Here is a 26640-nt window from a genome sequence, read left to right on the forward strand (position 1 = left end):
CACCTTAAAAACTGAGTGGGTTGGGTTAGTTGATGTCTCAAAACTTCTTAAAACTCAGGATTTTTAACAGACATGTGATAAAGAAAGTGTAACTAGGATGATTTTCTTGCTCCTCTGGAAAACAACTTATGGGTGCATCCTGACTATTTCAATCCCTGGTGTCATTAGGTTCACATCATTTTAAGAGATGGCTTTAAAAACAGCAAAACTTAACACAATAGGCATAATAAACAAGACATCTGTCTCTGTGGACTAATTATTTTTGGAGCTGAATACCATTTCTTCATCTACAAGGTATTATCTTTTTTTTTATCTTCTTTTACAATACTCCACAACTGCCCGACTTATCTGTACATAAAAGAGCTCTCAACTGTCAACTTAAATGATTATAACATCCCAAGTTGCCGTCTATATTTTCTATGTTTATGAAACTCAATCAGGAAAGTAATCAATTCTAAACAAAAAACACAAATGAAAAAAGATAAGCATGAAAGTTTATTGTCTCATACCTGTTTTATCTGGGGAATTTGTCAGGAGGACTTCTCCAAGAAAAGTTAAATATATTTTAAATCACAGATAGCTCTATAAGCCTAGTGGGATGTGTTATAATCCTATAATGACATACATGAGCTTCACAGCCTAAATGTGTTTCCTCTAAACACATCCAGTCTAAAAGTTACCTAAGGTCATAACAAAAGAACTCCCCTTACCTCTAAGGTCAACACTTCTTCTTATTACTTGTTGGTACAGAAACGTGCGACTGTCTCTGTTTCAGTCCCCCAAGCGCTTCAACAACTAGTAATTATGCAGGTCTGGAATTCACGCAAACAACTCTGACACACATCAAACAGATCCATCAAACCTGTGTTTCCAGTATTATGTAAAGGGGCAGGAGTTCTAAACTGCTACATTGTAAACATAAACATGCAAAACAGGTTTAAAGCAAAAGTGTTTAGTGGCTGATATTTGAAACCTTTTACTAACTCCAACAAAAACATTGTAAAGTGTTTGCACGTGGAAACTTAATGGTTAAATACATTAGCACTTGAAACCTCTCATCTAAACACACAACTCTTTAACTGTGATCAATTCCTACTGCAAGTTTGATCCAATATGTAAACACTACATTGGTTTAGATCATTAAAACATTCTTATTCACTTCAACAGCTAAAGCAAGAACACCATTTACTGTTCTTTAATGCAAATTATATTTTTCAGAGCACATGTGCTTCTTAGAAGTATGTTAGGCGTCTCGCCTCATTTAAAAGCCGTCTAGCTTGAAGTAGCGCCTGTGCTGGCACACATTGCTCTGTGGAAAGTCATTTGAAGAGTTGCTTCCATAAACACAAGCTTGCCTGGCACGCAATCAGAGGGCACTACTGTATATTATTTTAATCTTAAATTCCTGATACCAAATCACCAAACACATGGTTGGGTTTTTCTTTCAAATCAATATGACCTCCTTCTCTATTGCTTTGGCTCGTTTAAAAAAAAAAAAAAAGGTGTTTCTTCATTACAGAAAAAAACAAGAATATTTAAATGAATCCCCATTTGAAAAAGTAAGGCTTTTGAATGACACGGACTGGAAAACAACATGAATCACTGTGGAAACATGTCCCTTATAGAAGTGAAGAGTGACAAAGAGTGGCATTCAGCAGCTTAATCAGTTTGCCACAGCCAGCAGCACAAGTAGAGACAGTGTGGAGACAAGCAGTCACACTCAACTTCCTCCCTTCAAACACCAAAAGGCCACAAGAAGACCTCTTCACACCTTCCTTCACACTCACACGTTGTTGATCAGTGTGGCAGAGAGGCAGATAAAGGGAGCAGTACGGTGCTCCGTGGTCTGAACTAAGCTGGTAATTAGTTTTATGGGATAATCCTGTTGGCATAGAGTGGTATTTAGTTGGGTTGATGAGGTCTTTTTTAAGAATCCAACAAATGCCAGAAATTTTGCCTCAAAACGGTTGTTTGTGTAGGTCCACTTCTTTGATTCCTTGAACTTAGTTTGAGTTTGAGCTGAGCTTGTGAAGTTTTAAAAACATTCACATGGGACAGTACTAGGTGGGGGAAAAAATGGATTTATTCATTAATTCAGCCAGTCTCACAGATGAGTGGAGGAGATCCTGAAGTATGTATTAATTCAAAAATAGACTTTGAATCATGAATCCAGAATAATTTTGAATCGAAAATAGATTCTGAATTGAATCGTGACCCCAAGAATGAAAATCAAATTGAATCGTGAGACACCCAAAGATTCCCAGCCCTAGACAGTACTGTTGGTTAAATAGTTCAAGCAAATTATTTCTCTAAATCTGTCCTCTTTTAGTTTGTTGTTTATTGGAGCAGTTTTTTGTAGTCAAAGTTAGTTTTCTCCCTGGTGTTTAATTGTGACCAATGACGTGTAGACATGGGCGTCACCACCATGACGGGGGGTTGTTTATTTTATCCTCCGTCGTTATCACTTGGTTTCCAATAGTTCCGGGGACGAGATGGACCGTCGGTGAGCGCTCGTCACCCTAGTTTTTGCGGTGTGTCCAGCTCTGTCGCTACCCGTCGGCCCCAGTTGGGCGACTCTACTTGTTGAATCGCCGTGAGCCGACGCGGTTGGGGATAGGAATCTCTCTGATGTTCAGCTAAGCGAAACAGGAGAGCCAGTGCATGAGAAGAATTACGGCAGCGCCTCTTCTATTCTTGTTCCACAAATAAAAGACCAAGGGCTGCCAGTGCCATTTTCACCTTTTATCAGACATTATTCTTGATTAGAAGTACCTTTATTACGAGTGTTGAGCGACAGTGGTGAGAAAATTGTCTTCTCGTATCACAACAACGGTTTATTTATCCGCGTTCTTCCTCGTCCTCTTCCGGTTACAGACTACCGCCACCTGCTGGCATGGAGAGTTATTGTCTCTCACGCATGCGCAGAACATGCGTGTTGGTTGGCCTTTGACTGTAGTCTTTGCGATGTGTTCTAGTGTATTCAAGTTTACTTGTTATTTATTATAAAACAGCACTAAGTGAATTTGTCATTTTTTTACGACTGAATATTAAAGTTAAACAAAGCTTTTACATCATTCTGAGTAGAATGTTGATTTTATATGTGAGTTTTACAACAATACTAACTGGACTAAGTTGAATGTAATAAGCTGAAGACATCTTGTAGTAACTTAATTTTTACAAACATTATTTTTGTAATAAAAAAAACAAGTATCAGATCAGGAATCGGTATCGGCAGATTCTCAATATTAAAAAATCGGATCGGGATCAGGGGCCTAAAAGCTGTTCAAACTTTGTTCATTTCATTTTCTGCTTTTTTGTCTGATCAAGAGAGCTGTGAAGGGTCTTAAACGTCTAAACTTGAATAAGTAAAGACATTTTTCAGTTTTTTTTAATAAATAAACTAACTTTAGCTATTTATCTAGCTTTTAACATACGTTAATCAGTAGTATCAACGGCATATATCCACCCAAAACAAATTCTTATGTCCATGATGAAAGCAGTACATTCTCTGTTTCCAAATGAAACAAAAGACAGTGATAACACAAGACACATTCAACTCCTCATATTTCAGTATTTCTCCTATTGGTGAAAAGATTTGACAAACAGCCACCCATGAAGTTACATAGACTATGTTGCAAATCCTGACAAGCTGTGATGATTGTCATTTTCTGGTGTTTAGGAATAACAGTTTGATCCTGGGGATTAAAATTCATCTCCAAGTGCTCATACACAGAAAGAAAAGTGAAGCGTCACTTCAGTGCGAGACCTGTCTGGTCTTGTAGCACGCACACACTATTGTAAACACATTTTCACTCTCCCACGTGTTCTCCCCCAGCTTTCTTTTAAAACATCCAAAACACAGTTTGTGGATGTCATTACTCAAGCCCTAGGCAGACTACAATGAAAGGAAAAGAAAAGAGCGATTTTCTTGTCACTTTTTAAAAAACTTATTTGGGACTTACTTTTAACGGCCTGCACCTGCAGCCTAGTTTTTTTTCTCAAACAAGAAAGAAAAGGACGAGGAGTGATATTGGTCATTTAACAGCTGCTTGTCCGGATGAAAAGAGTCTGAGCCATGGCTCTAAAACCACAAGCATGTGTCACATTAAGAGGTATCAAGCTTAATCTTGGCAGATTTTAAAAAAGATATGTATTAGTACTGTCAGATTCGTCAGTAACAACACACATTCATATGCAAATTAGCCTTATATATTGAAGAGGAAAACATGTTTGTCTTAAGCCAAAAAAAAAACCCCAAAGGCAAATAACCTACTGTATTAAGAAAATCGTCATACAGGACACTCCTGAGAAAAAAAAAAAATTGGTCTATGATGATGAGCTGGCCATCAATGGGCTAAGAAGAATCTGCTTTGACTTGTCAAGAGAGAAATGAGTCACCTCAAAACTGTTCATCAAACATTATCACATGATAGCAAGCTCTGACAAGGGATCAGAACTACAATATTTAACAAAGGACATTTTCTAAAACATTAGTGGCGGGGGTAGATTCATGTTCATAACCTGTTGGTGGGGAGGGCGGGGGGCAGTTTCATGTACATGACCTGTTGTGGTCATGTCACTTAACCATCCCTCCAAACGAACAGTAAGTGACACACTAATGCACTGATGACTATCTAATAGTGTATACCTTTTTCTATACGTATAGCACTAATGGCAGTAGTGTATTTAGCTTGCCCCCAATCAGTTGGTGCTTCAGCTATGCTATGGCTCAGAGTCAATGGCGCTTGAGGAGACTCATCATCTTGGTGGGTCTAAATGACTCTCTGGACAGTTAACATAGGACTTGTACCTTACATTACCCTGAATGCATGATAGCCTCACTGCTGTCTAACACAGGCCCATGACAGGGGTACCCCTGTGAAAGTGTCAGGACCTTGCTTCATTTGCATTTTTGGAACATCATGAATGAAAGTGTTTGTTCTGGTCTGTGCTCCCTATTGAAAGGGTCCATTAAAGAGTGTTTTAGAAGTTCCACTGTGTTGGGTCGGAAGTTTGAGAGCGGGTGTATGAAGGAGGGTGCTAGAGCAAAAGAAAAATGTTCTGAGGGACGCGGTGGCCCGGTCAATCTGTATGCAGATGATAGACTGCTTGACATATTTCAGCTTTGATCAGATTGGCTATCAACCAAAGACATCAGTCAGGTATCATACGTTTTTTAACACATAAACTGAACATGTTGAGAGGCTGTGATTCATCTGAGGGTGGCTGCCTTACATTCAGAGCCAAGTATCAACTGAAGCCTGTTTACTGTAAATCATAGAGTACACTACCCCCCCGGCAACTGTGCTAAGTAACAATTATCAAATACCTTGTTTTTCCACACAAAGGTACTGCTAGGGGTAAGACGGCCATTCATAAAAACACAGCAGTAAGATTGTAGCCATGACAAATTAATTTAGTCTAATGGTTTCCAAAAAATGTGCAACCATTGAGAAATATGGAGGAAAATGAACATCACTTCTTGTTATGTAAAATACAATTTGAAATACATAAAGACCAAGTATTTGTAACAACCACTCATTACATGAATCCAAAAGCTAAAGGACAGGAAATGATCTCCTTTCATTAAGTAAAAATCTACAATCACACTGGTAGAACTTACTCAGTGCCTTTCTTTTGGGCATCTATGAAGGTAAACTCAAAACTTAAAATACAAAGAAATACTTAATGTTTCAACCATTCAGCGAAACAAGCTCAAATGCAGATTTTGTGCAGGTGTTATGTTGTGCTATTTGCCAAACAGTAAACCAACTTGGAAATTGATTACCTTCGCCAGCAAAGAATGTTAGTAATATAATTTTCGTAATGCAATTTTTTTCAAAATTGGTGCGTAGAGATAGAGGAACATTATAGGATTAAAGCAAGGCATTCCTGGATCAGAAGAAATGTATTGTTGCACTCAGTTAATGAGTTTTAGTGAGAATGGACGCTGAATCTGGATCAAAGTCATGGCCACCAGTTTTTACCAAGGATGTTGCTAGCATACCAAATTCCAGTCCGTTAAACAGAAATTTAAATAAGGACTAACTGACGAGTCAAAGGCTAACAAAAGAGAAACAGAGAAAATTTAGCATTATTTATCTAAAATTGGCTGCTGGTAAACAATGTCATTTGGTTTGCCTATAGCATCCTAAGCCTTCTATCCTTCCTGCAGGTTCACATGACATGTCTATGCTATAAGTGGATTCAATCTTGACGATATGCCAGTTTAACTTTACACAACCCAATACTGCAAAACCGCACTGCTCTTATGAGATATCCATTCACTGTCCTTGGTTACATCCAGGTAGTAGAGCCGGGACAGCTCTTTAACCGGAGCTACAGTCCTCGCTAGTGGGGGATGGCTGTGTTGCAGTTTGAGCATAACATGTGACTGGCTATTAGAATTCATGAAAGGGTGGCCCCTTGTGATGCATCATCTAATTTTCAAGGGAGTCTTAAAATACAATTGATATGTGGCAATGTGGGCCAAAATATTAATAATTTGTGATCTGACTAGTAATTCTGCTGCAGACTAGCCAGGGTGATGGCGTTAAACCATTTATTCTACTAAACGCAAACATCCCTATTTTTCACTCACTAAGACCACAATTTATTTCACATATTTGTCATACTTTTTATTTTTATAAAATCAAATATCTTCAGTTTTTGTTAAAAGGTAAATTACTTTTCAATAAATGTATGATTGATTTGGGTTCATAGTTCAAAGTGGTATTGTTAATCCTGTCATAGAGTACATTTCAATGAATTTATCTCCAGAAAACTCCACTACTGATTATGACCTCAGAGCTGCAACATATACTTAAATTCAAATCTTGATGACTGTGTTAAAAAATACTGTATAGCCATTATTTAAGAAAATACACTGTATGTATGCGTAATTTGAACAGACACTTTCCAGCTGGCTTCTCTCTCTTTATCTGTTCATTGGAAAGAAGCACTTCGAGAAGCAGGGAAAAGCATGCTGATTTGGCTGAACCTCTACATGGCCTAAAGGCAATAGAGAAAAAGGTAGAACTGCATACTACCATATAAAGCATCCTAGGATTACTGTGAGCAAGGTTGAGACCCAGAGAAAGCATGAAAGTTAGGGAGCGCGAGAGAGACAAAAACAGACAGCGAGGAGAGGGGGGAGGTAGAGAGTATTTGGGTTGATATCTACGGCACAGGAGAGAGAAATCCATGGGAATTCAGCTGATTAGCATATGAATCAAATTCCAGCAGCAGGAAAAGACAGACATTCAGTTCAGAGCCTGTTGTTAGGAATACCAGCAGTAGATGAGCAAAATCAATGTGCTCGGAGTGCAAGGGTCATCGTGAATCCCCGGGTGGTACGCTTCAAAAGTATAGCTCAGGGTTTGAGAGTGACGGTTAAATATGGTAAAATAACATACTGTAGGAATTCCACACGCTTGTAAAACACGTGCAACAGGCTCACCATAGGGGAGAAAGACTGAGCTTTGAAAAGCAGCTGCTACTAAAGGTTATTATGAACAAAGACCCCTAGATGATGGGTGAGTAAAATAAATAAATATACCTTTTATAACTTTAGTTATTAAACACACTTGAATTATTTTCTCTTTTATGGACCTACATACTTTCTCTTCAACTGTTTATCACATCTCCTCTACAGCTGTCGATCATATAATGACAATATGCACAGGTAAAGCAACATGGCAGAACACTTAAAGAGCCTTGGATTAGTGGAGTGAGAATCTGTCGTTACTCATGTAGATCATCCCAGCCTTGAAGCAGGGGAACATGTTCGAACATTGAACCATGCGTCATACCCAAATTCTTTCCTCCTGTCAAACACAGCAGAGCTCTTATCATTATGTTTTCACACACCGGCTGTAGGGGCAGATTTCATGTTGATTGCGTGACATGCCCTGATTTTGAACAAGCCCTAAAGTCATCCCATCCCTCCAGGTTCCAGGCCAAATACAAACTAGAATTTGCAATAGTGCATTAAGTAATTTGCAGGAGGTGACCACATGCAGAGAGGATGTTTACTTCATAGTCTGGTAACAGGGACATTCTGTAACTGCTAGCATGGGGATGGGTTGTAGATGTCACGTCTTATTTTCCTGTTTCTGTGTCACAGTAAGCTTTGTCCTGGATAAAGGGGGACTTAACAGTGAGGGCACTGTTCAAAAGAAGGCATCCAGATGAATGTCTTGAAGAGCATTTCAAGTGCCAGCAAACCATGTTTCTCAACCACTGAGGAACCTATTCCCAGTTGAACTTGAGCACAAGCTCCTGAAAGTGCAGCTTAAGGGGTGAAGGGAGTCTGAGGACAACATATGTGATCGCCCACAAAGCCAGATCATCCCTGTCTTCTTGTGCTCACGGTAGAAACTTCAGCTCCTCCAATTCAGACAGGGTCCAAAGTTATTTGTGCCCCCTGTTCGGGGCGTTTATTTCACCAAACAGTTGTCGGCTGGAGTGGTCACGACCTTTGCTCTAGGTTGTTAGGAAGTGCCAGAGCTGAGAGGCAGAAAGCCAGGCACCATGGTAACAAGACTGCTGGAATCCATGCTGGAGAGACTGACTGGGAATTCTTAAAAACATTTCCAGAGGATACGAAGCTTAATCCCTCGATGGATGATGGTGAAGGTTTCATGTTAACAAATATGTCAATAAATGCACAAAGGCAGACAAGACAGACAGTGTGAAGACACAATCGCATTCCAACAGTGATCCCTCTATTTTAAACCACAGCGTTGATGGCAGTAAGTTCCTGTGTCAGTGACTCCTGTAAATATTTCACAAGCATTCCGAATGGGGACTGGCTCTCCTCGAGTCGGAGGAGAGCAATAAATTCTCCCTCACCAAATACACACATCAGTGCTCAAGCCATTTAGTTTCTCTTTCATGGCCACATTCTGATCAAAGCCACCCAGGCATCATTAAATTATTGAGCAAGAGATGGAGAAGGGATTCCTGTGTGCCCTTTTATGGAACAGAAGCAGGGAACTACTACACAGCCTAAATACTCACAGCAGGAAAGAGCATGGGAACGACACAGACGAACCACCTGCTATTCTTGATAAAAAAAAAAAACATTTTGCGTTAGATTCTTCACTTTTATTTTGGTGGTGGTTGCAGATGATGGATGGAATGTTTTTACTACCACAAAAAGATTATGCTAGGCCAATTTCAGTTTGGCCATTTAAACATGCACACACAGAGTATGATACTACTTTTCTGACAGCTGCTATCTCACATTCCTAAACACACAGGCTGCTAAATTTATGCATGTATGCAGTATTGGCAGATTATCTTCTTAAACAGTACTTAAACAGTTAATCCACATGAAAGCTTGCTCTCACTCTATTGATATGTAAAATAAGTTATTATTGGGCCTCTCTAAAAAAAAAGCAATCACATTTCTTTTCTCTGAAATAATTCTTTGCCCTGGGAATATAAAGTTATTTTTCAGCCTTTTCTACACTTAATAGCAATCCTGTGGTTTTGTTTCCCACATATTGATTGTGGCAGTGTATAAATAAATGTGGTGGTGTTGTTTCAAGTTTTCTTTTACTACTGCAATTAAAAATCTTTGCAGATGAAATCATTTGGCATTGTAAGCCTGATCAACTAGAATCATTTTCCAAGGACGCTTTACCTTTTAATGGTTTAAAACTATGCAGCTAACTGTTTATTTTATGAGTTGATACTAGAAGTAAAATGTTTTGATATGGTATGCATGTTCACCTCCCTTCCTTTACTTTGTAATTAAGGGAATTTCCAACCGTGTCCACCACGTCGATAAAGCTCCAACACAGAAAATCAATTTGTAGTGGCTAACGACCAATACACAACCACCTGAAACCACTCTCAAAGTGACATTAAAAAACAAAATGATTTCCAAACAAGACAGACCACTCTGGGATTCATAGCTCAGGTTGTATTCTTTCATAAAGTGGGTGCATGTTGATAGCATAATGTTGTTGGCAATAGAGACTGGGATTGAGTTTTTCTCCCCCAAGCTCGTCTCAGATTAAGTGGCTGAAAACTCGCCCCCTGCTTGGTAAGGCTCTTACACTGCAGAGATTCTTCTAATGGATAACAATGAGCTGCTCAGATGCTGACAGCAGCTAAATATACTACATTCAGTCACTGAATATTTGGCTGCATTTCAGACCTAATACAACAACAGACTGAGAACAAAATATGCTACATTCAGAATATCATAATAATCCAGTATTTATATGATATTCATATCCCAAAATGTAAGGGTTTGGGGGTGTTTTGTCAGTTTGCCACCTCTGAAAAGCAATGCACTGACTTACAGCTGCATTGCTGAGTAAATACAGTAAAACGCCTCCGACAGGCTTCAATTATACAATTGCAGAGGTTGCGGAGAAGCTATTATCTGGTATTTTTCTCTGAAAGGCAAAGTAGATATAGGTGGAGACAGCATGCCTGGCACCTGGCAACACATGCTAGATATACCTGTCCCGGGCTAACACTGTGTGTAACCTCTGAGAAGGCAGAACAAAGTGATTTACTGGAACACTTACTTTTATGTGCTCTCGTTGTTGCCATTGGTGAGCTAGTTACCCGGGGAAGTTTTCATTTCACAGTGTCAGAGCATTATGACATTTCCAGCATGAATCCACTGTCAGTTTACATACAAGCACCTGCTTCATATGAAGTGTACTAAAACAAACCACTCAGCCTCTGACATTTAGAATTAATCATCCCTTTTCTGTCTCTAATAAGTCAGAAAATGCCTTGAGCAATGAATTTGGATGATTCAATTTATTTTCTATGGAGAAAATCTTGGTCAAAACAAGCAGCACAATACAGTGTTTATCAGAGAGAAGGGATGAATTAAATCAGTGCACCAAAGAAGGCAGAGCACTGTGCGGCTGTCTGTGTATTTTCAGTGGACTGGTGAATTCAAGCAGAGCTGAAACAATCAACAGAAAATCAATCGGAAGGTAAAATGTTTCTGAATCCTGCTTTTAGTCATTTTGCCAAAAAAGACAGCAAAGTGAAGTCACACAAAACATGACATTTAAGGACATCGATCTGTGTTCTCTGGGAACTGCTTCTAATATTTCACAGACAAAAGCATTAATTATGGAGCTGTTGTCGCATTGGCAACACAAACCATTCACAGACTAAGCTAAACTAACTAAAAATGAGGAGAATCAGGAATCTTCAAATATAAAAGGCGTAAACAGAAATGATGAAGAATTATAAAAACTTTAAGGTTTTGACTCAATGCGTCAAATGTTAGTCCTTTGCAACTTTACTAATTTTGCCTTAAGTGATTTGTGTGCTTCAGTATTTTCTTTTGGTTCCTGTTTTGAAGAAGGTATCCACTGAATTATTTTTTGTACGTCCTTGTAAATCCTTCTCCACTTTGGAGTGGCTGAAGCACAAGAGATTCTTTCTACTTTACTATAAAAACTCTTTTTTTTGTCAACAAATTACTCAACTTGCTTTTCTTTAGTTATACTAATTCATGTAGAATATTAATGTTTGCAATTTGCTTAACACTGATGAACTGTATAAGTATTCACAGTTTGATAGACAGTATACCGGCTTTGCCAACATTTCAGATGAGATGACCAGAGGGGGAGAGACTCTAAGCGAACCATGCCTGAATAAACACATAACTGGATGTTTTTCAAAGTTTTGATTAAAAGCTGACCTGTTTCTCATGTAAAAACTTGTTGTACTGTAAATTAATTTATTGAAAGGCTGGCCAATACAACACCACAGGAGCTGAGGATCCCAGGATTCCCCCAATTACCACATTTCAGTCAAGTTGGGTCACACAAAGAGGAAGACTCGACCCATTTGGCCATGACAAAGCTGCAGGGGCTTGAATGGGCTGCCTACACAGGACTGAGTGTGGCAAAAGCTCTGAGCGACTCAGACGCCAACACTCCTCTTCACTCTCTGAGTGTCCGGACAGAAGAACAGACGCAGAGAGATGTGATCTCACTGTAAAACATTTGCATTCATGTGATTGGCTCTGACTACTGAAGGAGGTATAAAAGCAAGTAAGCAGTTTGGACTGATTGTGCAGGAAAATAACCAATCTTTATATAAATCTGAAAATGTGTGACTTCCATATAGAAACGTCAATAAAACCTATACTCCAGTTCAAATTGTAATGTAATCAGCTGTTTTCTATATGTACTGATGAATACTGCTTGAACTTGAGGAAAAAGAGTCAGATACCATCTCATCTGAAACCAGCACAGCCTGTTGTTTTTAAAGTCAAACAAAATATTATTAAGTGACTTTGATAGTATCATTTTGAGACCACTAAAAAAACACTGTTCAAATGTTTAAAAGAAATCATTGAGAGGGTTGAAAATGTGTAATCAATTAAAATGTATCAGGAATAACTGCAAAATGCTGGCAACCCAACATGTTAAACATGAGAAAGAGATTACCAATTATTGTAAAAAAAAAAAAAACAGCTTTATGAAATAATGGATAAATGTTTTGCAATAATGTCAGAAGGACAAAACAACAAATACATAAAAATGTCTAATCTCTGGAGGGAGGCTGGTGCTCATTATCACCAGATCAGACAATAAATAACAGATACAAAAGGCAAAACTTCTACAAGTGCTTTGTTACTGACTTATCCATTTTCTATGTAAAAAAAAAAGCACTTTTTCACAACCTGAAATGTCCAACTGTGTTATTTTTTGTTGAATTGCTACCATGAGCTCCACATGAGCCAAATAACTCTTTAGACTTCTTGGTTTTAAGCAGCCTGACGCTCTGGTGGGCTATGAATGATGCCTTATACGAGTTTTGATTTTAACTTCCCTTGTCAAAATATGGCCTGCTTCATGATTAAGCTAAATGATCTTCTTTCTGTCTCACAAAATACGGCAAAAGAGATAGCTTACCCATAAGACGAGCAACCGAAGAGATTAAAAGTCTTTCAAGTTTCTTGAACGAGGAAGCTCGTGGCTTCCAAGTGTGAACGTTTAGGCAACTTTTAGTCCGCGGTACAAGTCAGTGCTGATGGAGTGACAAACATGTTGACTCCTGCTGGCTTTTTTACTTCAGACGCCCCAACGTAAGAAAGTCTTTGACGGACGGCCAAAACTGCAACTGTAACTATGACTCAAGTCTCCACAAGGTCGTTTCTCTATTTTAGAAACGAGGGAGGTCAAAGGACACGCAGTGACTCCGCGTGTGGAATGACTGCTGTCATACACTATAAGCGGAATGTACCCATATAGGCTTCATGGCTAAAATATGTGCGAATACAAAGCGCGGGGATTGGGGAAATATAGTGTGTGTGAGCGCGCGCGTGCCGACAGTAAATCAAAGGAAAGTCAGAGGCATCATCTCTTTTCCCGTAGCATACCCACAAACTTCTACTTCTGATAAAAGTGAGATACATTTGTTATTTGCTCATTCACAGGACAATAACTTTTCCCTTCATGCCCTTTCCGAGTATCTAGAGTACAGAGGATAAATGACTGCAGTGCAGAGTGACTGTACTCTTCTCAGTTGTATTTACCAGATCAAATGTAAAGGTGAAAAAATAGCTTAGAATTCCAGTGGACAAGTTCAATAGCTTTCTCGCATCAACACTCAGAATACGTAGGTGAAAACACAAAACTGTGCCAGTGCTTGTAAAGACTTTCACATCCTTCTCATTTCCCCCGGTCACTCCAGCTGCAAGAGAGCAGAGCAGTACATCAGCTCAATGAGTGAACCATCACCATTAACACTGAGCAAGAATGAAAAGTGTTGTGCCTTTCACCAGCCCAGAGTAAAAACATTCTGTCACTTGAAGTATAGTTCAAGCAGGTGAAGAAATGACTGCCACCTTTAACAAAACATTCACATTTGTAAATAAGGCCCTTTAAAGGGCAGGCTTACATCCAGAAGAAAACGTTTTCTAACTTGTAATGTATGGATATCTTTAAGTCTGTTTTCTTCTATGATTGAAACGTACAGAGAAAAAAACAAGCAAGATTGTCAATCACTTGTGATTATTTAAATGTACATATCTTACAATGTTTTGACATTCAAAGGAAACTAGAAATAAGAATAATATGTGTGCATTTATTTACAGAGGTTGTTGTTGAATATATTATTGTTTCATGATAGTGATATTGCAAACCATAAGTGTACAGTGCTGTGGTGAAATAAATTCAAGACCTCAAATTGAACTTATTCAGGGACAGTAAAACATGCATTGCTTCTGACTGAGAGTCAGCTCCGCACAGCGGACTAAGAATTTCATTTGTATGTTTTACTCACCGGCACTGTGTCATCAGAGGATTGAATTGAAATTGATGAGCTTCCTTCTCATGTAAACTCCTGCATAAAGATCGACTTGAGTTGACTAACACTTTTAGTATGACTGTAAATTTGAGATTTTAATTTCCATATACACTTTGGCATGAAGGTTAAGCCTTTGGAAACATGCAGTGGTAAGGCCCTTTATATACTGGTGCTTACTTTGCAGCACAATTGCTACAAAACATGAATGTGCAATATATTGTGAACATGATCTCCAAAGAAATGATCTCAAACTCTGGGTGTAAATTAGAAAAAAATCCCTCACAACAATCCAAATCTTAATATTCTACTTCAGAGTTGATTAGAGACTATTTATGAGGTATGAATCTTGTTTATATAGTCTTGTCAACATATGATGTGAATTTGAGGCTTTGGGGATTTGCAAATACACACTAACAATAAAGCCGTCCATCATCATGTATGGACCATAGCTAAAGCTCAGGTTGTCCATGCCAAGCTCTGTTCCCACAAGGTTCTCACTTAATTGTAAGGCTATAGAGAAGAAGCTTACATTCCAATTACCACTTGAACCAGCAGTGAACACTGTGTCCTGAACCTTGACATTACCCTCTATATAGAGGGAGACACAACACCAAAGCTTGAAGACCTCACATCTTCACCCTTCATAAGGCCATTGTGCTGTGCTGACCTGTAATCTTGACCTCAAGTTGTGTATTTCTTTAGCTTGAAGTACTTCACTGCTGAGAAGTAAGCTCTATAGATTCATATTGATGTTTCAGTCTCAGTATGTATTAATAGAAGTAGCTCTATCATAACGGGTGAAACAGCATTTTGCCCAAATTGAACACTCTGTATTCCACTGTTGGGCCTGACAACTCATCGCAATTTATTTCTATCAATATGTACAGCTCTAATCTAGTTCACATTGACCTCTGCCCTATGTATTTGATCTACAGAGAGACGTTGCAAAAAAAACCACAGAGGAGGGAGTGAAGAGAATCTAGTTGCCATAGTAATAGATGTATGTTTTATAGGTGGCAGGTCTTTCCTGCTGTGGTATAACAATGCCCCCTAGTGACATCTTAAGTGGCCTTGCACACCAGGTAGGCAGCAGCACTATCCAGAAATAGTTTTTCACAGACATCCTCTAGCAAGCTCAGAAACTGTGAAGGGATTACACCATACATTATATAGTTTTGAGCAACAGAAAATAATAGGTGCACCTATGCTGTATGTTTATTTCCTTATCAATCTCATGCAGTACGGACATTGCCTTAGTTTTCAAGGTGCATTTGAGCTTGAGACAAACTGTCTGCAAGCTGCACTACAACCGATTCTCTAAGCATTTCATACTATATTGAATGTGGAATATCTGAGAGGATTTTTTTAGTTGCTACGTTAGGCAAGAAATATTCTTCTGATGTCTCTACTGCAGGGACTGCTGCTGACAGGGAATATTTTATTTATTGGAGTTAAACACCAGAGGGAGCTTCTGAGTAAGTTCGCCTTTCCACTGTGCTGTCTGTGTAGTTAATTCAGTAATCTAGGCAGAGTGTTTTTGCATAATATATTGATTTAGTGACCTTGCAGTTAAGGGAAATAGTGCATTGTTCATACAAAAAATACATTCACCCTGATCTTGCAATGTTGCAAGTGGCGGCCAATTTTTTTAGTTGAAAAGAACTGAACGTTGATGAACAATTTGTTTGCTAAGTGATGTTTCAACCTGAATGTAAAACATCAAATTTTGAAATCTTGACCAAAATGTTACCTTAACAAATGCGGACTGATCATTCTACCAGAAGGAGAATGAGGCTGAATTCAAATCAGAAACGACAAAGGGAAAAAACTAAAAAAAGAGCAATACTACTAGACCACTTTTCGTATTTGAAAAGGATAAAGGGCGCATTTTCGTTGATACAAAAGTGGACAAAGTGAGTGTGAGGTTTGATTGATGTGGGTGCCTGCTGTTTGAATGCACTTTTTTTTGGATATATGTGAAGCCCTCTGAATAGTGCCTGTGATTGAAGTGAGTTATTAATACAAAAGAGTCTTGTCCAGGCTCTAGATTACAAAAATCTGTGAAGAATGCAAAATAAATGTACCTGGTAAAAATTGTTAGGATGGAATTAGAATTCTATGGTTCGCACCTCGTGAGGTTTCTAAAGCCACGTAGGGACCATTTCAAAGGAATTCTGCACTGCTATCTACTTTTGACAGTCTGTCATTTTGCCATTGCAAGGCTATCATCAGACTGTGAATATTAGCGGCACTTCAAGGATTATCCATAATAAAAAGGTGAACTACTACTTACTGTATGAAATCATCCAGTTATGAGCTGCTTTGTATTGAGGCTCAGCATGTGGGCATATTGACCTGAAGATGTCAGATCTTTCTCTGTATCCATTGGCAAAAGAATGTGTGGGGTTTTTTGTGTGTATTCTTTTTTCTTTTTTTTTGCATCTGATTTGACCAGCCTTTCTTTACAGTGTCAAAAGAGTGGCACAGTGGAAGAAAAGGTTTTGGAAAGAAAGGAGGCGAAGCTGTGCTGAGCAATGCTCTCTTGAGGGAAGAGTGCTGCAAAGAACACATAGCATGATTCACATAGTGGAGGAGAATGCTTACACTGCATGCATGTTATACCAACTGATCGTTTTGAATAGAATATACTGGGAACATGCAAAATTTCAGTTGTACTAGCAATCGATTATCTCAAAATTGTTGCCCAACATAGTAACATGATTGTTGCTAAATAGATATGGACTGGCAATAAATGTTGAACGATAAGCGCGTTCAAAGCCAGCTGCCTTCATTTATTGACTAAAGACAGGGGTGGGGGGGCAGTGTGTCTGAGAATGTGTGTGATATCAGCATTGCAGTGGAATAAGAGATGTTACATCATCACTACTTAGCAGTGTTAAAGGCAGCTCGCTAGACTATTGGTGCCCGAGGGAAATATTTAAATTGAAATGTTAAATGACTTTAATACACGTGCACACTGGGAATATGTGACTAAGGGCTGCATTTATGCGTTGTTGTGCTCTCCTTTGGGCATCCTGTAAATGTGAGGGTACAAACGTGCATTTTTGTGTTGTACTTTCCCCACTATACTGTACTGAGAAAATACATTTTTGTTAACCTTCCATGTAAGTACGGACAGTTTGTCATAAAATAAGAGTAAGGTCTTTTACCTGCTCTTTTGTTAGGAGATACCATTTGTTATGAATGGGCGCTACACAAATAAAGATTTGTAGATTTAGTAATGCCAAATAATATACCTCTGTCATCGCATACGTATATGTAGTCTACTAGTTTTGTAATGCTTATCAGTAAAGTTTAGTATTTTTATGTCACTTCATACTCTCGTAAAAAAAACATAAATTTATCAGCATCTAAAAATATCAACATTGAAAAAAATTGGGGGGAGATGATCCAAAGACTTCATTTTTGATCAACCACTTCAAACCATCCAACATATAATCAGAGGACGCCACAACCAAAATCCTATTGAATAACTCTTATGGCTCAAATAATAAGCATACATTAATAAAATATTTGCATATTGAGTTTTGTTTGTTGTTTAAGAATTCATTTTGTAAGCCCAGATGTTTAATAAAACAGTATTATCTGTAAAATTGTTAAAAAGTTATATACGCTGTTTTCACACAATAACTTCTGGAACTATCAAGAGATTTCAGGCAGACAGCCCCTGAAATCTTCCTGAGTAGGTTGTTCCCACATGCTCTTCACAGCAGGAGGCTGTCCCTGTCAGATTGGTGGGTGGAGGGCCCGGGGGTGAGGACATGACATAAAAAGAACAACGTAGAAATGGTGAACGGAGAACGGAGTCCGACACTTTTAGTGCTCCTGAAAAAAACACCTGAAGAACTCCTGAAGTTCTCAGGGTGAGCTGCATGTGTGACACAAACAGCTGGATTTTTGACATGGAGTATATGAGGAATTTCTCCTGCCAGCTCCCTAGTATTTTTCTGTAGAGGGTCCGAGGCAGCTGATGCGAGAACACAACAGGATATAATCAGGAGAATTCACCTTGAGCACATAGGAGGGGGTGATGATGTTTATTCCCTTTGATCGGTGCACAACCATAGAATGTATGCTCGCGACTACAATCTCCATCAATGGAACGGAGGCGAGCATACTGGCAAACAAAGTTTCATTGCGTGTATGGAAATTGTACTGATATAATGCCTGTCGTGAGATATTGACGTCATCATCCCATTACACTCGCTCCAAGTGATTTTTCTTGAATACTCTCTGCAGCATTCCCATATCAGCTCATTCTGACTTCAGGCAGAACAATTGACTTCGGGGGCTAGCAGGAAGAATTACAGATAAAGTTGGAATGAAAAAAATGGCTGTTTTTGTTCACATATGCAGCTCTTTCCAAATATTTCAGGAATTTTTCAGGAGTTTGTTCATGTGTGAAAACACCAATAGTGAAATTATTATTATTATTTTTTTTTTTTTTTTGTTTTTACAAACAGAAGTGGTCTTATCTTGGGCCCTGAATAAGCTAGGTCAAGCCCTGAAAACACTTGTGATATAGACTTTCTATTTCATGTACACTTATAAGTCAGCATGCTGACCATTAAGGGATCCTTAATGTTAATCAAGCTGTTTGAATAATTCATGTGTTTGATATCCTGAATGCTACACGAGGGAAAGGCTGTGGGAAACAGATGTGTTCACCCTTAACCAGCTAATGATCTTCCATGAAAATTTGAGACCCAAGCAGATCTACTGCTGTTCACGGGGGCCATAATGAGAAAACATTGCCTTTACACACTATTTCTGCATCATTTGTCACCAACAAATGTGCAAGTTAACACTTTGGAAGTGCAGAGTCGCTTGTTACCAGCTGTTGATGTCAATTGTCTGTGTGCATTTTCTTGAGTGTGCTGATGGGTCCTTTATGTGTTCTGCATGTTGTGTTAATGTTGGAGTCTAATTAAAACTAAAGTGCATCTGTAAATCTATATTTAAAACAGTTTTTACACAAGCTAATATTTTTGTAGTTTTTAATATATTCCAAGTGTGAGGGATCATCGGGTCATTCATTGACAAGAAAAGACTGAAAACATTCATTAGGAGGAGACTATTGAAAATCCATACAGTGGTCTGCACCTTGGACCTTGATATATCCAGAGCCCCATCACCTAAAATAGATCTTTTCATTGAACACTTGAGAACAATGTGTAAAAACAAATGCCAGAAGCAACCAGGCTGAACATCCATGATGTGCATTTATGTGCAGAAGCCCTCTCTGGAGAGAGAAAGTAAGGGAGAGAACACCACTAGGGTGACATCTCTGTTGTTTGTTCCATTATACTGCAGGGTTCACTCACGTATAAGCCTCTAATACTCTCAAAATGAAAGCAAACACAACTCCCAACTGCCTCGTTTTCTCATGAAGGAGGCAAACATTTCATTTAAGGAGGCACACTACAGGGTCAGGCATCACCTGTTGGGCTGTACAAGTTGGCTGATGCTGTGGAATTTTTCAAACCCTTTTATTCTGCCTGTAATCGATTATTTGAAGGGGTCCTTGTAATATGGTTACAAGGACCCCTTTTTCAAGATAAATAACTGTTGGCCGACAGCAAGTTGTTTGATTGATTTATTCTTATACCCAAGTAAATAATATTATTGGAAACTGCATTGTGATAAATATGCATATAGGCCTACATATTTGTACCGTTTATTTCTTATGAGAAATAAAGTGCAGCAAATACTGAATCTTTCTTCTGCATTTACATCTGGTCTCCAGGAAGAGAACATACCACCCAAAGTCCATTGAGTGTAGATACATGCCGGTTCTTATAAGAGAAAATTCATGTGCATCAGGCTGACCTTGTAGGGAATGTAGCTTTATTGATCACAGATGTCGGACAAGTTAATACCAGAACCTGAACTCTGAAAACAACATACAATACTCACATGTACAGTTTACACACACACACACACACACACACACACACACACACACGCACACACACACACACACACACACACACACACACACACACACACACACACAATCAAAATAAATAAAATTGAAGGCTAAAATATTTAGAAGTAATGAATATTAAGCTAAAAGGACCTTTGTATTGTTCCCCAACAATTGTTTTATAGTTAAAATATTTATTGATAGAAAAATTAAAATAGAAACAGCTACACAGCCTAAACATTCAGGATGTCTAGGTGAGTATATGCGGGACATTACAGTAAGAATTGTTATAAAGCGCATTAGTGAAATCTGCAAATTTCCCTCATTTTGTGAAATATAGTAGCTGTGAATATTAGCACAGGACAGACTCCCTGTATGAAAATTCATGACACATGGCAAGTTGTTCCATTTAAAAAATCTCCTCTCCCCCATCTTTCACCACACTTAACACCTCCCCTCCCCCTGTCCTGACTGAAACGAATGCATTAAAATAATTTTAACTATTTTAACACTTTATGTGTAGCCATTGGCTGAATTCATAAACAACTGAGCGGCACAGGAAATGTCTGCTCAGATTGGCATGAGGACGTGGGCAGTAATGTGTGTGCTGCCACCTGCTCCTGCTTTTTTTTTTTTCTTCTTTTTTTTTTTGCAATGTTTTCTGCTCAGCAATGCAAGGCTGTAGGCAGCAAGGCTAATACTCTGTGTGAGTTTGGATTTAGGGTCTCTTTACCGTGGCTGTAAAGGCATCCGCTCTAGATGACGTCAGTGCAATTTTTTAATCTTGTCAAAACTTCAAGGTTGGCCTTGAGGAAGTGATACAGGCTGTCAGCACAGTACTGTAAGATACTCTATCAGGTTGACTCCTGGTATCAGGTGAGGCCAGTTTATTTGCCATCAAGTGCAAGGCGGTTGTTATTACAGACCACAAACACTGCTTAGGAGCCCTTGAGTAAGTCACTAAACCCCAAATTACTGCAAGGTCTAGTACTGCTGCTGAGATTAAGATACATTCAAGCCTTGTGGTGCCCCTTAAAGTTCCCTTATGTTGACTTTAAAACTCATTGTAAAAACTGTGACTATAAGATCTCTGACACAAATTGACTCACTTGTGTGGAGCTGCTTTTCTGTTGTCATGTTGCTGGTACATTGGTCACAAAAACAGAGTAATTATCAAACCAAGCAAAGGGAACTTCTTAATAATCCTTTGCCACATTCAGGAAAACCCCTTCATGGAAAATTAAACACTTGTAACAAGTAGACCCTCATAAACACTGACAATAAAACGCTTAACCTGGCATTTGCTAAATAACACTACAGACTAAAGCCTCTGAATTGGTTCATCGAGTTGAATCTAACAGTCTGTAGCCAAACTGACCATTATGAGCTCCACAAAACATGTCTTTATGTCCCCAAATGTGTCTAAAAAGGAAGGGAAATATCATCTAGAGGCGCTACCGTGGCATTTTATAGCGATCAATACTGTATATAATCATTGTTACAATTAATTACTTGAGTAACCTTGATATAATTAATGGAGCTGTGGCAAAATAATCAGTAGTAGCCTCTGCTGCACAGCAAGGTATTGTAAATGGGAGTTAATTATGATCCAGATTATGACCATGTTTTCAATAAACCATAGTGCTTCCTTCAACAAAGGCTACTGTAGGAGCCCCACAGCATCACTCTGCATGAGCTTGTATGAAAGAGCTGATAATGAATAGTCAGACTTCCACTCACACCAACATCTGTCGCTGAAAAAAGCTTTAATTCACTGAATACTGTCCGGATATTGTACTACCCATGCTTTCATAAGATAATTCTTAATGGCATAAATGCAGTTTGACTAACGACGTATGTCAGGTCTTCGCTCGTACAGGTTATGTGTAATACATGTCTCAAAAGATCTGCTACAAGCAGCTCCTTTTCTGTAATTCCAAGTGTCCTTGGCTTAGTTACTGAACTCTTCATTGCTTGTTAATGCACTGAATGCTATGTTTTGGAAAGCACATATGTATTGGAAAACACAAGCAGAACATTTACCCTTTATATGCATGCATGCGAGGATTGTTACATTTTTTAAATAAAATACAGCCTAAACATGACATTCCATCGACATAAACAGACCCGTTTCCCTGCTGATATTTCCCTGACTCACTCCATGTCAGACCTCACAAGCAGCTTTCTGCTTTCTGCTTTCTGCTTTCGCCAAGTGAAATTTTTATTGACCTACAGGAGGATTTATCTCAAAGTGGATCTATCCCTTCATTAGCCCCTAGCAAGGCCTCCCTATCAGCAGCAAGAGAGAGTAAATTCTTGATCCTCTAAAGTAATGGACCTCCACAGCCATAGAACTGCAGTATGCAATAAAAGGTATGCTGGCCCATTAGTCTTCTATGCGAGTCTGTTGAAAACAGTCTGGCTAATGAACTAAGGATACCAGAAATGTTTCTGGGGTAAGAAACATGGGAAACTGACTTAGTATAATAAGAGAGACAGAAAGAGAGAGCATCATTAAGAGCATCTGGTGTGATATATATAAGTGAACTGCAGACTATTGACAAGCTAGTAGGTGAGAGATGTTTTTTTATGTTCAGATGTATTATACAACGGTGCAAAGGGCTATGAAAAAAAGGAAGATTTATGGTTGTGTAAAAAATTATTACAATGAAATTGAAAGTGATGTCATATATATTTAAAGCAGTAGCTGTTCCTTTTTTATGAAATAGTAAAGAGGCTTTGTAGCGTTTTCTCCTTTACGGACAAATTGACAAATTACACTCCATTTAAAAAGAGGCAAATTTCCTCAAATGTCTACCTTTGTTTGTGTGTCAGTGTGTGTGTTCTTTTTTTATATAAAAGCCTCCACTTCCCATTCTTGAAACGCACATAATCCCCCCCCCCCCCCCCCCCCCCCACACACACACACACACACACAGCCTGCAGAGTTCTGTCAGGTGTGCAGTCAGGAGTTGAGCAATACAGTGTGCTCAAGAAACATCATAATTAACATCTTAAATCCCGTTTGAAGAGCATGCATTTTAGATTTCCTTCGCCACTTTCGGGGGAATTGCTGTGTTTCACTCTCTGTTAACGACCTGCAGAGTGAGCAAATTAAGCGGCGATGTTTTCCTCTGCAAAACTGGGTTAAACATGGGGGTCGCTGCATTGTGCGATAAGCGCAGATCTTGCAACCATTTGCACTTTCCTTTGTGCTCTCCCAAAATTACACAAGCTGGTAATACAGGAGAATTTACGTTGAGTCGTCTGAATGGTTGAGAAATAAGACCTAATGACTTTTGCAGCTTAACACACAAGTTCAAGGCACAATGCTCACTGTCATCATACACACACACACACACACGTATCCCTCGTGCGCGCACACATGCACAGAGTCCCACACACACACAGTAATGCAGACACACTCACAGACAGACAGTAAAGGAAGTAATACCTTCAGGGGTTTGCTATTAAGATGGGTAATCCGTTGGCCCTGAGAGGAGCGGGATAAAATATTCCTGGAGGAAGCTTTTCACAACAAGCTCCTAGGATCAAGTGCATGAATAAATTACAGGCATAATTAAAGGAAATGTCAAATGGCTGCTGTATGGAGCATTATTAATGATGCCCCGGCCATGTTAAAGGAACCTAAGCCTGAAATGAGGATGATCAATGTAGGTTTAATGGGGTTACTAGTAGACCGAGGGACTACGGGACCTACCATAATGCAGTTAGGCTTCACTGAGGCACAGCACAGATATTGAGCTGCTGGTGATGTACACAAGGGTAACGTGACTGTAGTAGTAAAGAAAAGGAATTCAGTGTTTGTGTCTGAGAGAGAGAAAAAACAAAGAGCGCGAGCAACGGAGGCTAATGAAGGCTAGTTGAGTGAGAGTGTGAACGAGGGAAAAAGAGGGGGAAAGAGTGTTGGAAGAGAAGGCAGTTACTTTCCAGTCTTGTCATGGGAGATTCATCTTTTCAACATGAACCAAAGCTGTCAGCCGATGCTTATCAAAAAACAGTGAAGCGTCAGCCTTTTCAACTACAGCCAATTTCTTTCCGTTGGAGAATCCAGTTTTGAATTATAGTCAAGTCAAGTGAAGTAAATTTTCCCTTATATAGCCCATCACAAATTTGTCTCTCAGGGATTTACAGTCTGTACATCATACAACGCCCTTTGTTTATCCTCAGACCCTCAGTTCAGAAAAATGGAGGAAAAACAATCTTGCCAAAGAGAAAAAAAGATAAACCTCAAAAAGAACAAGAGAGGAAGGATCCTTCTTGTAGGCTGGACTGATGTGTGATGACAGACAAGCCGGTGTATATAAGTAGAAAGCTGTTTTAGGATAACGTAAATAATGTAAATCATTTACTTAACTGTAACATGAATACTAATTTCAGCTAAAACATCCTGTTCCTGTAGCCTAATGTCAGGTAATGACAGTAATAATCCATTGTCTTTGCAGTTATTATAGTTTGTTTTTAAAATAAAAAACACTGCAGTGAAGCTGTTCTATTCAATACTGGAATCTGAAACGAAAGCAGCCAAATTAAATTGAACCCTCATTAAGCTTAATTATAAAGCCCAGTATTTTTGCCTAATGTGACATTTCCAGTAAATACAAAATGAATAAAAAAAACAACAACTGGAATGTCACTTATATCAGAATCATCAACAGCACTCATTTTGAATGTGTGCATTTTAACCACAAGTACCTGCTCCATTAGCTTCCCACAAAGAAATCCCCCCAAAAATCTGAGCAGTCAGCTACAAAGAAAAACAGGTTCTGTTGTCCCCGCAACACTTCAGTCTCCTTTCAATCAGAAGCTAGTTTGATTGATGTCATTCAGCCCCCATGCATGCCCCACTTGCACACAAAGCAGCAACACTCACCCATGTTGGAGTAATTTTAACACCCCACTCTGCAGCTCTGTGTTTTCAGCCACTTGTGAGGCTCATTATAGCCTATTTTGGTTTTCTGGTACATATGCACTTCAGTCACTGTGGGCTCTCAGTGACCCCACATAACCAGCAGCTGCTACTATATAAACTCACTCTGATTTTAAGCTGTCTGCTTAGAAATGACAGCTTAAATAAATGAGTTGAGGAAAGTATGACCTCAGAAGTAAGACTTAGGGACCTTTAACATAACAAAAGAAAGCTAACCCAAATGATTATGGAAATTGTTTTACTTTTCATACTTAAAAAAAATTAGTTAAATCAAATGACAAGCGCATGTGGAGTTGGAACTTTTTGAAATACTATGTCTAATCACTTCCTGCTAACACTAGTTAACGACTGTATGCCGCTTTCTGCACAGTCCCAAGAAGTTAGCAAGTCAGGGGGACGCTGACAGGTAAGATGTAAGTTACCTGTTCATGAATTTCATATGGGCCAAGTGAAGATTAACAAGTTTCCAGAAATATGATGCCAAAAAAATTGCGGTGTTACTCTTCAACAGGTCAAAATGTGTGCTATGTCCTTTTTTGAGAAGCACTTGGTTGCCCTCCTTTTAGCCCGGATGTGTGTTTCTATAGCTAGAATGAGTTTTTCTTCCATAGAGTTTCTTTTTTCTGTCTTTCTAAAGAAAAACACTATTTTAACCAAAATAAAATCAGTACTGAATGCAACAGTATTTAAAAATGTGGACTGGCACCCAGTGAGATTTAGCTTTAGTGGGTTCAAAGGTTAATTCATTAAGTGTGTTTATTTAGCTTTTAATGTTTTTAATTAATATGAACTACCAAATTAGTCAAAAAAAAAGTTAGGGAAAGTAAGACAGTATCGGTTTACCCATAATAAATTCAGCTCTGCTGACGCTTCTAACCATTGTCATTTGATTTGGTTCAATAATGCTGAATCCTGATTGGTGCATCATGCATGGAAGAATGAGATGTCACCTTTTTTCTCCTCTGCCCCAGCCTCTTTAAATTCACACTCTTCACCATTGCAACTCACACCGTATCACACCACCATTGCTACAGAAATAATTAACAATTAGTTTAAATCCAAGATTAAACTGATTTAAACTGCTTATACCGTCATATCTGATTCCTGTAAAGCTCATCCAGCTTCCACCTAGTCTGACTTAATTGAAATTTCCTTTCTGAGACCTATTGATTTCCATCGGTTCCATGTGCAATAGCTTTGTCAAATTTCCTGCTGATATTTCAATTCATCCATGCCATGGGAACCCTGCCAAATTAACAGGACTTCTTGGTCTAATTAAGGAACCCTGGATGCCTAATACAACTCTACTGCAGTAACTTTTGTCTGGAAAATAGCCTCTAGTGGTCAAATATTGCTTATTGCAGCTTTAATATTCTGTGTCTATGAATGAATATGTTCAAGCCAAGGATACATTTGGAGGGTTGCATGAAATTCA

The 26640-nt window shown here is 38.8% G+C and overlaps 1 protein-coding gene across 2 annotated transcripts in view; it reads right to left on the bottom strand.

The window, feature by feature from the left end:
• Positions 1–13216, bottom strand: part of LOC132989311 (neural cell adhesion molecule L1-like protein) — a 58344-nt gene extending 45128 nt beyond the window's left edge. Inside the window, exon 1 of one of the 2 annotated variants that reach the window (XM_061056847.1) lies at positions 12912–13216. The gene's annotated coding sequence lies outside the window, so the exon portion shown is untranslated. Of the gene's footprint in view, positions 1–710; positions 824–12911 lie in introns of those variants that run through there. The other variant, XM_061056848.1, reaches the window with a different exon arrangement.
• Positions 13217–26640: the final 13424 nt, after the last annotated feature.

This window comes from Labrus mixtus, chromosome 15, assembly GCF_963584025.1.
Source record: "Labrus mixtus chromosome 15, fLabMix1.1, whole genome shotgun sequence".
NCBI lineage: Eukaryota > Metazoa > Chordata > Actinopteri > Labriformes > Labridae > Labrus > Labrus mixtus.